The sequence below is a fragment of the Hyperolius riggenbachi genome, chromosome 2 (genome assembly GCF_040937935.1).
Source record: "Hyperolius riggenbachi isolate aHypRig1 chromosome 2, aHypRig1.pri, whole genome shotgun sequence".
In the NCBI taxonomy this organism is placed as follows: domain Eukaryota; kingdom Metazoa; phylum Chordata; class Amphibia; order Anura; family Hyperoliidae; genus Hyperolius; species Hyperolius riggenbachi.
In genome coordinates, this window is record NC_090647.1 from 114,909,149 (window position 1) to 114,926,729 (window position 17,581).

Here is a 17,581-nt window from a genome sequence, read left to right on the forward strand (position 1 = left end):
AAGTGGCAACAGTGTGACCCTCACTGATAAGAAATGACAACTATAAAACACTTTCCTAGCAGAAAATGGCTTCTGAGAGCAGGAAAGAGATAAAAAGGGTCAATGGTTCATAGATTTTAGCTCTGGCATACTTCAATGAATGTGTCATTGAGCAAAAACAATAAAACATTTAAAACTTAAAAAGTAGATTTAAACATAAAATAAAACTGTGGAATATCTTAAAAAGGAGAAGGAAGATAGATACAATCGTTTATTTCACTATTTTATTTTCGCCTCGGGTGTCCTTTAAACCCCATATAATTTGGAGATAATTTGCATAAAAAAATAAACCCCCAAATGCCTGAAAATAATGATCTCAAATTTTCAAAATGAAAACCAAACACATGACAATGAATAATATGCATATGTGGCCTCTAATGACAGACTGGAAAGTCAAGAAGTTTTTCCCCCTCATCACTACACTGCTGGCAGGGCTGGATTTCTGAAGAGGCCACAACATCCGTGGCCTTGGGCTGCGGCCGACCAAGGGTGTAGTTGGTCATGGAAAAGGGGTAGCTGCAGATGGAAGAGGAGGCTGCAAATGGGAAGCAACATGTGGCTGTGGGGAGCTGCAGATCAAGGGAGCTACATGAAAGAGAGGGGCTGACACAAATGGATGTCACAAATGGAAGAGGGGGCTGCACATGGAAGGGGGAGTCACAACAATGTAACAATGTTGGCCTGTGCAGGGCTGCCTTCAAAAAAATTTTGGGCCCCATACTGGGCAAACCAACTGGCTCCCCAATGCGAACCATCGCGACTGCCAAGCTTTGTACACATGCAGCAACGAAGAGATGGAAAACACTTCAGCTGCTTGGGGTCCGGTGTGTGTGGTACTGTTCACCGGGCCTCAGATTTACTCAGGCCCCATACGCCCCTCCCTTTTCTGATGCCCTATAGGCAAACCCTGTACCTGTGGGTGGAAAAAGTATCAGCAACATGCAGCTACATAGGCACTAACCAGTGACACAGCAGCCGTGGTATAATAAAACATACAGAGATGTCTGTCTAACAAACATTTTCCCTGACATTTTTGTAAGGAATATGTTCATAAAAATCCCTGCAAGGTTACAAATATATGGTGAAAAGGTATAAATAAATAACCCCTCTTCCTTTTCCTCAGCTCCATCTAACCTTTCTTCCTTGAACAGGCTGAGATCACCCAGAAATACATTCATATGAAAAAAGTTAGGGAATCCCTCTCAGCCGAGAATAATAATAATTGACTCTGCTGTCAATAAAAAGATAGCTGTGGTATGTCTTTCATTTTCGGGAACATCTGTGTACTGAGGTGTTATCCAAACAAAGATTTTTAGTGATGCAGTAATTAGTTTTATAAAATGAAATCAAAAGTGAAAAACTGACTGTAAAAATGTGGGTACCCTTGTAGTTTGCTGATTTGAATGCGTGTAACCACACAATACTGATTTCTTGGCACACCAAATAGTTTGGATTGGTTAGTTGAGCCTTAAACTTCATAGATACGTGTGTCCAATCATTAGATAAGGTATCAGACCAGAGAAATCTGTTTTTTTCTGCTGCTATCTATACTTGGAGCACCTATGGCTGGCTATCTCATGACATTTTTTTCTGAAAATATCAAACAAAAAAATCAAATAAGTCCCCCTACCCCATTATAAGTCTCTTGCTGTACCGGAGGAGAGCGCACTGTCAGCTCAATGCACCACTCCAGAATCCCCCTCCCCTCTTCCCCCATCCCTCACCCCCGCTGCCACTAATTTACAACTGCTGCAGCGGCCGGCAACATTCATGATATATTAGGCTTCCCAGACTCACCATGTGCTCCACCTTTGCACCCAATGGGCACCACTTACTTGATGCCCCGTGGGAGCATACTGATGCTTTATCGCATCCTTACCTACATACGGAGGGTTCCTTCTTCTCAGGTTGCCCTCCTATTCTCCTCTTCTCACCTCTTCCTTCTTTCCTCCTCTCTTTCTTTCTCTTCTGTTACGGCCAGCTTGTTCGACCTAGCGCCGGAGGAGAGACACGCCGACCATAACCCACATCCACAATATGGCCTTTCTACTGTTCATGAAGAATGGCAGTAAACATAATGTCCTTAAACGTCCAGGGATTTAACTCTCCTAACAAGCGCTCTAAAGCCTTCTCCTTCTTCCGTGCTAAGCACGCAGACATTATCTGTCTCCAAGAGACGCATTTTCAGGTTTCATATACTCCTAAATACTTACATAATACTTTCCCCCAATTCTACACCGCAAGTGCCACCACTAAGCAGAAGGGAATTCTTATTGCGTTCAGGCGCTCGGTAAACTTTATTTGCCATAAAGAAATAAAAGATGCTAGTGGTAGATACCTGATTCTACTAGGTACTATACAAGATAGTGAAGTCACTATAGCATCCTACTATGCCCCTAACACAAATCAACTTCCGTTTCTCAAAAATTTCATCGAGTTAATATCAACGCACGCAATAGGCACCGTCATTATTACAGGGGACTCTAACCTTTGCCTGCGTCCACACCTGGACAAAGATAACCCAGCCCATCCTTCGCCCTCCACAGCCGATGTACGCAATGCCAAGCAGTTTGAAAGCCTATTACAAGTGGCCTCCTTGGCAGACTGTTGGAGGGAAATACATCCTAATAGGAGGGAATATACCTTCTACTCAAATCCTCATAATATGCAATCCCGCATTGATCACTGCTTTCTTAATTCATCCCTGCTTCCTAGTCTGTCTGCTGCTGAAATTGTCCCTGTTCCGTGGTCAGACCACAACGCTGTCTCTATCAGACTGGTCTCGCTCATCTCTAGACAGCCGGAGTTTAGATGGAAGCTCAACCAATCCCTGCTATCTGATATCACAGTCACGACAACTTTGGAAAATCAAATCAAGGAATACTTCACCCTTAACTCCGGCTCGAATGAGATATCTGACTACACAGTCTGGGAGGCACACAAAGCAGTCCTCCGCGGGCACCTCATAGGCATTGCCTCCAGTAAGAAAAAGAAATGGAAACAGGAGCAGTGCACTTTAGAGCGGACATACGCAGATGCAGTGGATCAATATAATAAAGACCCAACCATAAAGAATAAACAAATTCTTTTTAAGGCAGAAGAAGCCCTAAATTTCCTTCTCTCCAGTGCTGCTGAAAAGCAACTCAGATGGAGCAAATACAGATTTTATATCAACTGTAATAAGCCCACCACCATTTTTGCCCGCAAACTGAAGCACCTAGACCCCCAATTCAAAGCTATTAAATTGCAAACAGGAAATAACACCTTTACCTGTAATCCTACCAAAATTACTGAGCTTTTCCAGAAGGGTTTAGCAAAAGTATACCAACAGCCTCCGGCAGCTAATAAAATATTGATGAATAATATATTAAACTCCCTCCCATTGCCCCCTATCACAGACGACACGCGGCAAAGATTGGACTCTCCCATCACAGCAGAAGAGGTCCTACACACTATCAAATCTTTTAAAATCAATAAGGCCCCTGGCCCAGACGGATTCTCAACCCTATATTATAGGAAATCCAGCAACATCCTTTCACCTTCTCTAGCTAAAGCATTCAATAGTATCCTCGAAGGTAACACACCAGGAACAGAATCCTTACTGGCCGGTATAAGCATGATACCTAAACCTGGCACGGACCCAACCATATGGTCTAATTATAGACCGATCTCTTTGTTAAACGTTGACATAAAAATCTTAGCCAAAATACTGGCAACCAGATTAAGCAGCGAAATTGATAGAATGGTGGGCCTGGACCAGGTCGGTTTCATGCCACGCAGACAGGCTGGGGACAGCATCAGAAGGATCCTACACCTGATATCTTCTGCATCCAGAGGCGGTGCCCCCATGATGCTGTTATCGCTGGACATTCAGAAAGCGTTAGACACAGTATCATGGGAATACCTGTTCACCCTTCTACAAATCTGGGGCTTTGGACCTAAAATCCTAACTTGGCTCAAAGCTCTCTATCACTCCCCTACTGCATTCGTTCAGTACAACGGGTACAGGTCCCCCAGGTTCCCTATTCAGAGAGGCACTCGCCAGGGGTGCCCCCTCTCCCCCCTATTATTTGCCCTCGCTATGGAACCTCTGGCGATTATGGTTAATCGCCACGAGGGGGTCGGGGGGATATCTCTGGCTGGGCAGTCCCATAAGCTATGTCTATATGCGGACGATGTCATCCTCACTATCACAGACCCCTCCACTTCCCTTGCTAATCTAGCAGACATACTACTTGAATTTGAGGATATTTCTGGGCTAAAAATAAACAGCACCAAGTCTAAAGCCCTTAATGTATCTCTTCCCACAACTGAGGTCACAAAACTTCAAGCCTCTTATGAATTCGCCTGGGAGCCTCTGAAATTAAAGTATCTCGGTATCTACATAACTAACTGCTATAACGATATGTTTAAAGCCAATTATCCTAAACTCTATCAAGAAATCACCCAACTCTTGGAATGCTGGAAGCGTTACGCCATTTCCTGGATAGGGCGCATCGCAGCAATCAAAATGGTAATCCTACCAAAACTTCTTTACGCTTTCAGAGTGCTTCCTGTGCACATTCCCCCTTCCTTCCTCAAGAAGGTTCAAGCAACGATAATGTCCTTTATATGGAAGAACCAAGGCCCCAGAGTAGCTAGAACAACACTCTACAGACTACAAATGGATGGTGGTCTGGGAGTACCTAATATAACCGCATATTACAAGGCAGCCCAGATATCCCAACTCACGGCATGGTTCATTGCTTCAAAACCTCCCTTATGGTGCAATATAGAGGAAGGATTGTGCCGCCCTGTTGCTCTCCGTAACCTTCTTTGGCTGGAAGGACAACAGGGAAAAAAGATAAAAGACCCAATCATCTCCCACTCACTAAAGGTCTGGAACCAAACTAAAAAACAAGGCAACTTAGTATCAACCCATCTACCTCTTCTCTCCATCCTGGGCCACCCCTCCTTCCCCCCAGGTCTGTACAACGGCGCAGCATTTAGGTGGTGGCAGCAAAATAATCTCACCTTAATCTATGACTTGGTCACTGACAGTTCTATTAAAACACTCGCTTCACTAAAAGAACATAAACAACTCCCTGATACTGAGCACTTCAGGTACTTACAAGTTGCCCACTTCGTAAATAAGATACTCAATCACCGTACGTCTTTGCTGACCAGAACTTACTTTGAACACGTATGCTATACAGACCCTACCTCTCCAGGCCTCATCTCGATGATATACAAAGGCATAATTTCCCCAACTCCCCTGCCTAAGCCACAGTACATTTTAAAGTGGGAGCAGGAATTGTCCACTACCATTGAGGTAGAAGACCTGAATGATATATGGAAGCTTACCCCCAGATGCTCTATCAGCGCATCCCTGGTGGAAACGCAATATAAAGTGCTTCTCAGGTGGTACCTAACGCCAGAACGGCTGGCAAAATTCCAAACCGGCACCTCGGGCCTCTGTTTCAGGGGCTGCCGCCAACCAGGGACTTACCTGCATATATGGTGGCAGTGCCCAAAGGTGATCTATACTATATTTAAAACACAAATCCCTAAATTGCCACAGATAGCTCTGCTTGGCATGAAGCCCCAAGAACTGTCCATCTCTCAATATAAGCTTCTTCAACACGTGCTCCTTGCAGCGAAGAGGGTAATAGCGCTCTCTTGGAAATCTTCCTCCCTGATCTTTGATATATTTAAATCTAATTTGAGCTCCGCCTTATGCTTCGACAGGATGAAGGCCATTTTGGATGATACCCTCCCAAAATTTGAGGCAATCTGGAAGCCTTACTTTCTCAATTACTCCCACTGGGTTCAACAACATATCACTGAAGTCTAATTATGTGCGGATCCTCCGTGACTAGTCGACTGGCTGGCTGCACTCTTACCTCTCCTCTCTCTCTTTTCTTCCACTATCTCCCGTCCCTCTCTTCCCTTCTCCTCTTTCCCAGTACTACCTGAATCTCTCTTACTCACTCAGACTTTCTTTTCCCTTCATGAGTCTCTTCTTTACTCCTTACCCCAACCTAACTTTATTTTTATTACAGGCACCTGTAGTCCTTTAGCTAACGATTCGTCACCTCTGCAGACGGATCTTCGCAAAATGTGTACTTGGCAATATACTTGGACTCTGAAGGGAGCTGGTACTTGATGCCTTGTTGCTGCCAGCTCCCACTTGACATTTATGTGTACTCTAGTCGCTACGGCGGCTACTCTCATTGCCGAACTTACCTTTACCGATGTTAACCTCAGGAGATTTACTCAGCTGTATACAACACATCTCCGAATAAGATATATGTACGCACTCTCTATATTGTATATCTCCAGCATTCTACTTGTTTGTTCTAACCTTTCCTTCGAAAATTTAATAAAATCGTTTGAAAGTTAAAAAAATCAAATAAAACTTTCTGATCAACACATCCAATCAGGTTTTTATTGAAAACAATGGAAACACAATCAATGGCTACCTTAACCTGCCTGGCGTTCTGATAAGATCGCCAGGGAGGCTGCGGGAGGGTTTTTTTTTTAATAAAAAAAAAACTATTTCATGCAGCCAACTGAAAGTTGGCTGCATGAAAGCCCACTAGAGGGCGCTCCGGAGGCGTTCTTCCGATCGCCTCCGGCGCCCAGAATAAACAAGGAAGGCCGCAATGAGCGGCCTTCCTTGTTTTGCTTCCCTCGTCGCCATAGCGACGAGCGGAGTGACGTCATGGACGTCAGCCGCCTCCGATCCAGCCCTTAGCGCTGGCCGGAACTTTTTGTTCCGGCTACGTTGGGCTCAGGCGGCTGGGGGGACCCTCTTTCGCCGCTGCTCGCGGCGGATCGCCGCAGAGCGGCGGCGATCAGGCAGCACACGCGGCTGGCAAAGTGCCGGCTGCGTGTGCTGCTTTTTACTTGAGCCAAATCGGCCCAGCAGGGCCTGAGCGGCAGGCTCCGGCGGTACTGGACGAGCTGAGCTCGTCCAGACCGCCCAGCAGGTTAAAGAGGACCTCCAGTGAAAATAATGTAATAAAAAGTTCTTTATTTTTACAATAATTATGTATAAATTATTTAGTCAGTATTTGCACATTGTAAAATCTTTTAAATCCCTGATTTACATTCTGACACTTATTACATGGTGACATTTTTACTGTTGGCATGTGATGTAGCTACTGCATGCTTTTGTGGTGGTTGGAAAAAGCTGTAAACAGCTATTTCCTACAATGCAACAACTTTCACAAACTGGAAACTGCCAGGAGTACCACGGTCCTCAGAGTTTCTTGTGAGTGGGGTTTCAGTCATACAGTGCCCCCTGATGGTCTGTTTGTGAAAAGGAATAGATTTCTCATGTAAAAGGGGTATCAGCTACTGATTGGGATAAAGTTCAATTCTTGGTCGGATTTTCTTTTTAAGGTGGCTCTTTGAATTCTCAAAGCAACTGTCCAAGGATCTGAAAACATATTGCGGAGTATCATGGATTGGGGAAGGCTACAAAAAGACATCTCAGAGGTCTAATACTGTAAGGAATGTAATTAGGAAATGAAATGCCACAGGCACAGTTGCTGTTACTTGTATACAGTTCTGAGGGAGGAGGTCACTTTTTTATCCTTCCCATATGCAGCGAGAGTGTGTTACTTTTGCCTTTAATTGATATTTTAATGACTGTATTAAAAGTTCAGTTTTAGAATCTATAGGACAATTCCATTTGGAACTACTTTGGATTAGTGTCCATAGAAGCAATGTTTAATGTCCCCAGTGCTGCACAATACCATTACACGGTGTAATGCATTATCATATTACTATTATTCTTACTATTAATTTACTGTTCATTTACTGTCCCATTCAATGTATCTGAACTGGCTGAGCACTGTACCAGGTAGCAATGCAGGTAGCTAGAGTTGTGGCATAACATACAGCCCCCTTACTACCCTAGTGCATATAAGCCTATGCATATTTTTCTTGTAAGCAATCAGAACAAGAGTCTGGAAATTTTGCTCCTTGATTTTGCTTTTTTTGCTGAAATCATGATACTACATAGAAAACAGAAAGATGAAGAGTTTCCTGTTGATTCATGTAAGTTCTTATTTCTATTTACATTTTTCACATTTTAATAATGATCCTCTCCTCTCTTCCGTGGATTGCTTATAAGACTAAAAAGAAAAAAGAAAAGAAAGTGTTTTTGAGCCATGTTTAGAGTTCTAGTTACAAAGGCTGACTGCATTGTAATTTCAGAACAGGAAGCCAGTTTCCTGTGCATCCTATCTCTGTGGCATGCTCTCTCCTGTTGCATGTCCTGTTGGTTGCAGTGGAGCTGCAATCAGGAAGTTCTGATTTCTCTGCATGCATTCACCTGCATAATTTTGAGTGCATTCGCATTAAGTGTCATTGCTAGGTGCAATCACTCTGCAGTTCAGAGCAGCTAAGGCTTCTGTCATGAATCCACCTATGGCTTGTTGCAGCTGAACTGCAGCCAGACAGCTTTTGAATTCCCTACATGCATGTTGCTGCATAATGTTGCATGCATTTGTAATGAGGGTCCTTTCCATCTGCAACCAGCCTGCAGTCTTCAATCAGACTAACACAAGATTGAGTGATTACTATTCAGCTGTGTGGGAATTTACATGCCTGCTCTCATTGGGTGATGTTCATAGAAAAGCCTCCTCCTCTTTCCATACCTTGCCTGTCATAGCTTTCAGCTTTGCCATAGCTACTTGCTGGGTCCCATGTTTGAATTGTGAATGACCTTGTCTTTCCTTGTTTTGCCTCGCTTGTGGAAGTTAGAGTCCTTCCAGTCCTGCTAGTCTGGATGCAGCCATCACTGCGGTGGTGATTGGCTAGCACTCCAGCTAGTTCTGATCCTGTGGACTTCATAGTCCTTCCAGTCCTGCTTGTCTGGACGTAGCCATCACTGCAGCAGTGATTGGCTAGCGCTCTGGCTAGTTCTGATCCTGTGGACGTAACTATTGCAGCAGTTGCTATTAGTTACACTCCTTCTTGCTTTGTCTTCTTGTGTGAATGTTTGCCATTACTGCAGTAGCGATTGGATTGGCAAACATTCCTTCCTTTCTGTCTGTTTGTCTGTTCTTGTCTTATTCAGTGTGGTGGACAATAGAAGCTCAGAGCTGTGGTTGCTCTGAGCAACCATTGTGTCTTGTTCATTGTGGCGGTTATCGAAAGTTCAGAGCTGCGGTCGCTCTGAGCAACCATTGTGTCTCGTTTATTGTGGCGGTTATTGGAAGCACAGAGCTGTGGTCGCTCTGAGCAATCTTGCTCCCTGTCTCTAGTCTTCTGCTCCTGATGTGATCTGTGTAGTCTCCTCCACAAGTGCATCCGCACTATTGCCTGATATTAACCAGCCACATTTGTCTAGCTTAGTGGGCTCTGGTAGTACCCCTGTCTTCCCAGCCTCAGCCTCTAGACCTTGTACGCTGAAGTCCTGCGGACCATAGTCAGGTAGGCATACTGGTCTCCTGTTCACGCAGGGCTTGGCGTATAGGTGAAGAGCATGTTAGATTGGAGTATAGAGGCTGAAGGAAGGCGAGAGATCTGCCAGGCCTTACACTCTGGTTGCTTGATGGTTGTCACTGTGGTTAAACCTCCATCTTGGCACTCTTTCAGCATCACCAAACATACTTGACATGTATCAGTGATACACAGGTCATTTTGTAATTTAATGTTATTCAGTATTATCCATAGATTTCAACATTCAGCCGTCCCTCAATGTTCAAATAGAGTTTAATTCCAAACATGAAATCAGTATGCTTTAGTGCTTCTATAAAAAGACTGCTCACTAATGCCCCTGGAACTTCCCTCTCCCTGTATGTGTGTTTAGCTCCACAGAGCAGAAACCATTTCAACCCTGGAGGAGAATCACCTGCACTAATAGGAAAATAGACATACTCAGTAGTACAACACTTAATACTGTGCTGATAGGAAGGTTGCAAATAATGCGTTATAAGGTGCCCAAATCTGGCATTTTTAATAATTTATTACCACAAAATATGCTGAGTATCGGTATACTGAAGATTTAGTTGGGCTGTAGCATAATGTCAACTTCTTCACTAAAGTGGCCCGAGGTGAACCTTTACTCATTGCATAATTGTGTTCCTTTCCTATAGTTTATAGGGCATTCCTCAAGCCAAATACTTTTTTGTTTTTGTTTTAATACTCTAACTCCCTATAAACTAAATAAGCCACATCCACAGGTTTTCAGAGAACCTTGGCAGTAGCAAGGGCTCATGGGAGCTCAGTCTGGGCAGGAGGAGGGGGAGGTGTTACTAGCCCTTGATTTCAGAGGCAGAGGGAAGGAGGGAAGAGGAGGGGGATTAGGTTTTTTTCACAGGCTGAGTGCTCAAGATGCAGATAAGCCTGCCTCTATGTAATGTTTACAAACAACATGGCTGCTGTCACTGTATCACAGGAAGAAATAATCATATTCTATTAAAGCTGTTTGCTAATAGGTATGCTGTGTAAACTAATCTAAACGTTAGATAAGATATATAGTCAAGTTATTTGTTATAGTTAGTTTTTCATCTCGGATCCGCTTTAAGACCTATTCAAGCTTATATAATCTGATACCCAACTTTAAGCATAAACTATTGTAAACAATGTTGATTATTTTCAATGAACCTACTGAGGCATAATGTTTGTCACCACTTTAACAACCTTATTAAGCAAATGACAGAACAGCCAAAGACTAAGTTGTCATCATTTGTATACACTAAGGCAGGCAAACATCATAAAGATATATATTACCATTGACTAAACCAAATATATATGCTCCCATGCCCTATTAGTCATAGTCAGCAGGTAAATTAAACTTGATGTTTTACCATAAGCACAAAAGTATACATGTACATTTTACAGCCAGCTCCCGGGGTGCTGGGAACCTGTGTCCTCAGACAGTACATAGGGCACAGGCTCTTTGCTTGAATAATATGCTTTGAAGCTTTGCCCCCTGCTTCTGTGGAAAGAAATAGGCTCGTCAATCACATTAGCACATCCCTGTTGACAGTCTAATAATATGAAGCAGGTAATGTGAGTGCCAGGCGCAATGTGTTGCAATGGCAGCTCGGGGGGGGGGGGGACACAATTTAAGGCCTACATATTGTATGGCCACCGCTGAGTTGGGCACATGGCAAGCAAAGTGATGGCTCTCCCTGCCCCTGCTAAACTCCCCAGCAGAGTTAAATACTATTCACCCTCCAAGTTGTAGCAACTCGGAAGGAGATGTAATTTGGGGACTGGTGATCACAGGATCCTTGAATTCCTTTTGCATGGGACGCGCATCATAGCTTTGCAGATATGATGGTGCCCAGCTTTGGCTCTGTGCGCCGAAGTAACCTGCTTTGAATTGTTGGACTTTGGAAATTCTATAGCCGAACTCCAGCTGTAGTGGTGATTATGGCTGGGGGCCTGGCTGGAGTTCGTACTCAGGCTAGCATTTAGCCGAGGAGGTCCACTAATAGGCGCTAGGCTATGGTGCACCATGCTGCTCATCAATGACAATGGCCACTTGGGTATACTTTAGACAAACACCCAAGTGCTAGCCTATGCACTTCTGTTGTTCACGCTGATCTGGTTGCCTGCTACAAATCATGGCAAAAAAACATGATTCTGGGTAAGAGCCAGTTCACACCAGCCATTAAAATGATCCATTTAGCAGACCATAATGGACCAGATCCTAACGGATGTGAACAGATCTTATGTGAATCAACAGAATACGTTCAGATTGCTTTGTTGGAATGCTTATCCTGCTTCGTCTAACGGACTACAATTTTGAAAGGGAGTTATTTTTCCAGATCAACAGACCCATCGCATTCACGGTGTGCCGCTAACAGAACTGAAGGTCGCGAATCAAAAACTGAGGCCCAATAAAAACTGATCTGTTTCATGGAGCAGTTTTTACACAGATCAATTTTTGATCCTGAACAGGCCCTTAGGGGCCTAAAACATAAATATGTTTATGTGCAGTCACAATATGTTATTATTACATATTCTTTCTCTGTTTACAGAAAAAAACTATTACAATAAATAAATAATGAAGAGCACACATGCAGCATTAAATGTATCATTCAAGTGGGCTTGAATGTGCACTTGTAACAATCAGCTTTATGTTAAAGACTGAGTCACTGATGTTTAGAGATGAATGGAAGCCTCCACAAAATTCAAATGTTTGTAGGGAAGGTACTTTTTTCTAAATGCAATGTCATCTGAGGAGGGGCAGACTATCCCTGCTCTAGACTGTCACAGAAGTGCCATAGAGGGTCCTAAGGCCATCTGCAGAGCCAGTGGCGTAGCAATAGGGGGTGCAGAGGTTGCGACCGCACCGGGGCCAGAAGGGCCCTCCGTCAACTGCAGTATTAGCTCTTTATTGGTCCTGAGCATGATCACTTCTATTAATGCTTTGAATGATAATAATCATTAACAAGCTGTTCCTCATTCCATTCTTGCACCTCTGGCACTGTGGTTTTCCTTGGCAGGTTTTGGTGCGCCGTATCAATTGTTATGTATAGAATACTTGGGGGGGGAGGGGGGCCATGTAAAACTTGCACTGGGGCCCGTAGCTCCTCAGCTACGCCACTGTGCAGAGCAGCACCTCTCGGTCTATATAATACAGCTCACATCTGCAATGTTACTAAAAAACAAATAAATAAGATTTTACATTATTTTTTTAATTTACATAAATTACTAGAATGGTCTATAGCACAGGTGTCAACCTCAAGGCCCGCGGGTAGAATGCGGCCCTCTATGCTATTTTATATGGCCCTCAAGAGCTTCAAATGTCTATCATTTAAAGTAGTAAAAGCATGACAGTGCACTGCCTTCCTGTCCAGAGGAGCACATCGGTGACAGTGTTTCTGATCAAAACATTGTCAGTTTGAGCCGGGGTGCAGCAATAACCCACAGGACCCCCACCACTCAAATTAAAATGGGGTCCCCTCCTGGGATCAGAGTCCCCATAGTGGTTGGTAAAACACCCTACCACCAATTAGCAGAGTAGCACAGTGGAGTGATGTAATATATACCTGCTCCAGCGATGTGTTGTGTTGTGTCTCTTCTGTTCTTCCTGGCAGTCACACGCTCTGTGCTTCCAAACCTCCTTCTTCCAATCAGATGACATACTTCTAGGGCCAGAGGACCACAGCATATAGCATGTGGCTTTCAGGAAGTATGGAGGAAACCAGAAGCAGCCTTGGAACAAGCAAATATTAATCTACTCCACTGGACTGCTCTGCAGAAGGGGGAGGAGCTGGCCCCCAAAGGTCGCTATAGTTACACCACTTAGTTTACGACTGATCAATAAATGTTAAATATTAATAAACAACCTGGCCCGCTACTTAGACAATGTTTTAAATTTTGAGTTTGACACCCCTGGTCTAGAGACTCCAGTAGTCAATCCATGGCTTAGATGTGATGAGTAGGCCAATAAGACAATTTCTTTACTTCATAAAGATAATACCTAAGAGTAGGGTTACATAAAGGGACTATTTGGGTTCCAGTATGGTGCCCGTTCGTGGGGATCACAGCACCCCAACAAGAAATTAAATAACAGATATGACTCAAGAACCTCTGAAGGTCTGCCATTGGGGTATTATCAACAAACAAACCATCATTACCAACAGGTGTCCATGAGGGGGTACCTTCTGCGATTGTATTCTCTCTACACTTGGAAATTGACACCGAGGGTACCTATTACAAGGTTAACAATAATACAGGGGCAATCATGAAGCATTAAAGTGAACAGATGTAAGAGTGATATGAAGGTTGCCATATTTATTTCCTTTTAAACAATATCAATATGTATGACAGCCTCCATAACACTCCCACCCCAGGTTCCCTTTAAAAGAGGTCTTAAAATACCAGTTTTGTGAAAAGTCTAAAAATGTAAAATACATGTGCACGCATCCATATAAGATGTACAGTTAGCCCAGAATAACATGCTCTATAAATTACTTTTCTCTTATGTCACTTTCAGTTATAGGCCTTGTATTAATATGACACCTTTGAAAAGCTTTGTACTAGTCCCTCTCCTCATGGAGGATGGGTAGGAATTACTTTATCTTCAAAAGCACACCATGGATGGCAGTGGCACACTGCCAGAATAGTGTCAAACAAGTAGGGGGACAGCCAACATATTTGTATAGGTCCTTTCCACTAAGTAATTTTGAAAGAATAAAGGGAACTGAGAGAATTCTATGCAGTATGTACTGTATATACATGTATTTCAAATTTTACCATTTTCATGATAGTGTTCCTTTAACCACTTCCCTGCCACAGGTTATTTCCTCTTAAAAACCAGAGCAATTTTCACATTTCAAGCTCCTCCCCATTCATTCACCAATAACGTAATCTCTACTTGTCATAGCTATATGATTGATATCTTGTTTTTTATGGAACAAACTAGGATTTCTTTGGATGGTACTTTTTGCTAAGAAAAATTTTATTTCAAATGCATTTTAAAGGGAATTAAAATAAAAAAAGTCATTATTTCTCAGGTTTCCTCCATTATGGTTTGAAAATAAAAAGTGCTACTGTAGAAAAAACGCGCACATTTTATTTGCCCATTTGTCCTGGAAATTACAACATTTAAATTATGTCTCTAGGACAATGTATAGTGCCAATCCTTTATTTGGAAATAAAGGTGCATTTTTTCCATTTTCTGTTTGTTTTAACGATATCAATAAATACAAGCCCCTATTTCCATGCATAACAGTAATATACTCTTATAACATACCGGTGCATATTAAAAAGCTGAGTACCGAAGGTACCGATTTACGTATTTTTTTAAATGCTGTCACTTTAGTTTTTTTTTTTTTTTTATACAAGTGATTTATTTTGGTATCTATGGAGGAGACAGGGGACAGAAGTGGTTAATAACAGTAATTTTCTGAAACCTCTATAAACTTTAAAGGCTTCCAATTTACAAATAAATCAGTTTGGGGCTCTCATCTAATCATTCAGATATTCATCCAGGCCTATTGCCACTACCCACAGCAACTGCACACGGGCCTGAGCAGACATGGGGTAAGAGAGGCACAAATGTACACTGCAACCTATATGTTATTTACTTCGATAACTGGTAGAAACACAGCTATTTGTTGCCAAATCCAATTCCGGGCACGGCCCAGTCGTGCTTGGCGAAATAAAATATTCTGATTCTGATTTATTTGTAACAGCGCTATGTGACTAGAAGATAACTAAATATATTTAACAAAAATTATTCCATCGTTTATTTAATAGATATAAAATCTATAAAACTTACAATGATTAGAAATATATATATATATATATATATATATATATATATATATATATATATATATATATATATATATATACATATATATATATATATATACTGTATATATATTATTTTTCTTTTGTTTAAAATTTGAAAGGAGCATTAAGTGCTGTTGTACCCGTAACATGTAGTGTGTCGAAGCTCAATAGGCTACAAACGCAAGTTTGAAGCCTGTGGAGTGCCTTTTTCTACACTGTTTGGATAAGCTGCAGGTAATTGCCCTGGTGGTGGGAGCACTGGGGTACACCTGCGCTGCCCTTTCCGTGTTGAATGTAGAGTGGGGGTTCCCGGAAGTGGCGGAGCCTGGGGCCCCTGCATCTCATGTGCCCTAGTGTATAGTGATTTTTAAATCTTACTTTTGCAGCTCCTAGTGACAGGTCAGTGGTAGGGAGGGGGCTTGGAGAGGGATACCTGCATGCGGTGCCCCCTGCTGGTCACATAATCTACGATTGTTTTCGGCTGAGCTCTCTCTCTCCTGTCTATGGCCGTTTGTTACAGCTCTTGCTAGTTTTGGTACTGCAGACACAGGTGCATCTTTTTATTGGCTTTATTGACAGTTTGTTGACCAATTTAAATGGCAAGTTGCTGTCTTGGAGTGAGAATTCACTTCTTCCGTTTTGCATTTTAGGTCCCCTTCTTACAAACAGGAGATTGTTAGTTGAGTCCTGTGAAATACATAGAGAAACGTGCGTGGTTAAATGATTTTCCAATAGACAACTCCAGATTTGGACATGAAGTAAAAACATTTTTATTTCAACTTGCTTTTAATTTGTTTCAAACTATTTACAATAGTTTATACAATACTGTAACATGTAACAACACAAATATGTAATAACAAAAACAAAACTGTATATTTTGTACATGGAAACCGGGCCAGGCCGAGGCAGAGGCAAGAGAGACTCCAGCCTCAGGGCACAGAGTAGGAGGGGACACTCAACTCATTCGGCTATATTTCCCCTATTGTGTTTGAAGCAGAGAGAAATAAGAAAAGGGGATACATGTCAATGACTGCAAGCCAGATAACTAGAGATTAAGGTGTTGGGGGGTTAGGGGCCCTGGGGCGCCTCTAAGGCTCAACACACACCATACAATCTTGTACAGATTAATTAAATCTATGTAGTATAAGAGCTTATCCAATCGATTATTCAAGGTATTTTCAATCTGTTGGCCCTTATACTACATAGATTTGGTAAATCTGTACAACCAAGATTGTATGGTGTATATTGAGCCTTAGACTAATAGCAATCAGTTTGTGATGGTTGGGGTGGGAGTAGGGATGAGCGTAATGACCTAATTACGAATTTCCGAAATTTCGCGAAATTACTACAATTACGATTTTAGCAGTAATCGAAATTTCGTAATTTTCGCAAATTACGCAAATTTTCGTAATTACGATTACGAAATTTAGTATTTTAAAGTTTGCAAAGGTTTCTATCCCTCTAGATGCCTTCGTAATCGAAATTTCACTTCCGTAATGACGAATTTCGTGTCTCCAACCGAAATTTTACTGTTTCAGGTTTGTAAGGGTTTCTATCCCTCTAGATGCCTAAAATGAATAGCACAGCCAGCCAGCCAGCCAGCCAGCCAGCCAGCCAGCCAGCCAGCCAGCTGGCTCTCTCTCTCTCTCTCTCTCTCTCTCTCTCTCTCTCTCTCTCTCTCTCTCTCTCTCTCTCTCTCTCTCTCTCTCTCTCTCTCTCTCTCTCTCTCTCTCTCCAGAGATCTGTAGTACTTCAAAACCATACTCACATTCATGACATGTCCAGGGATCAAACCCAGGCCAACCACATGGAAGACAGCTATGCTCACCACCATACCACCAAACACACAGTAAATAGACTGCTAACCTAAATCTTACTTGTAGACAGTCATATGAGACACATGCTGGGTGCAGGGCTTTGTGATTGGACCATGCGATAGAGTGAGGTGCAAAAATGAAATCATGCCTAGCAGAGGATGGTTTCACAGTGCTAAATGCTAGGCTGGCTGTGGTGCAATTGGTTAGTGCGTCTGGCTGGTAACAGCAAGGTTACAGGTTCAATTCCATCCAGGCATGTCTTTTCCTTTTGCGTTCAACAGTTGTCCAAACAGAGCCAACAGAGCCCCAGATAGCCATGTAGAGTTAGGTCACAGCTAGCCTGGCTGTGGTGCAATTGGTTAGTGCGTCTGGCTAGTAACAGCAAGGTTACAGGTTCGATTCCATCCAGGCATGTCTTTTCCTTTTGCGTTCAACAGTTGTCCAAACAGAGTCAACAGAGCCCCAGATAG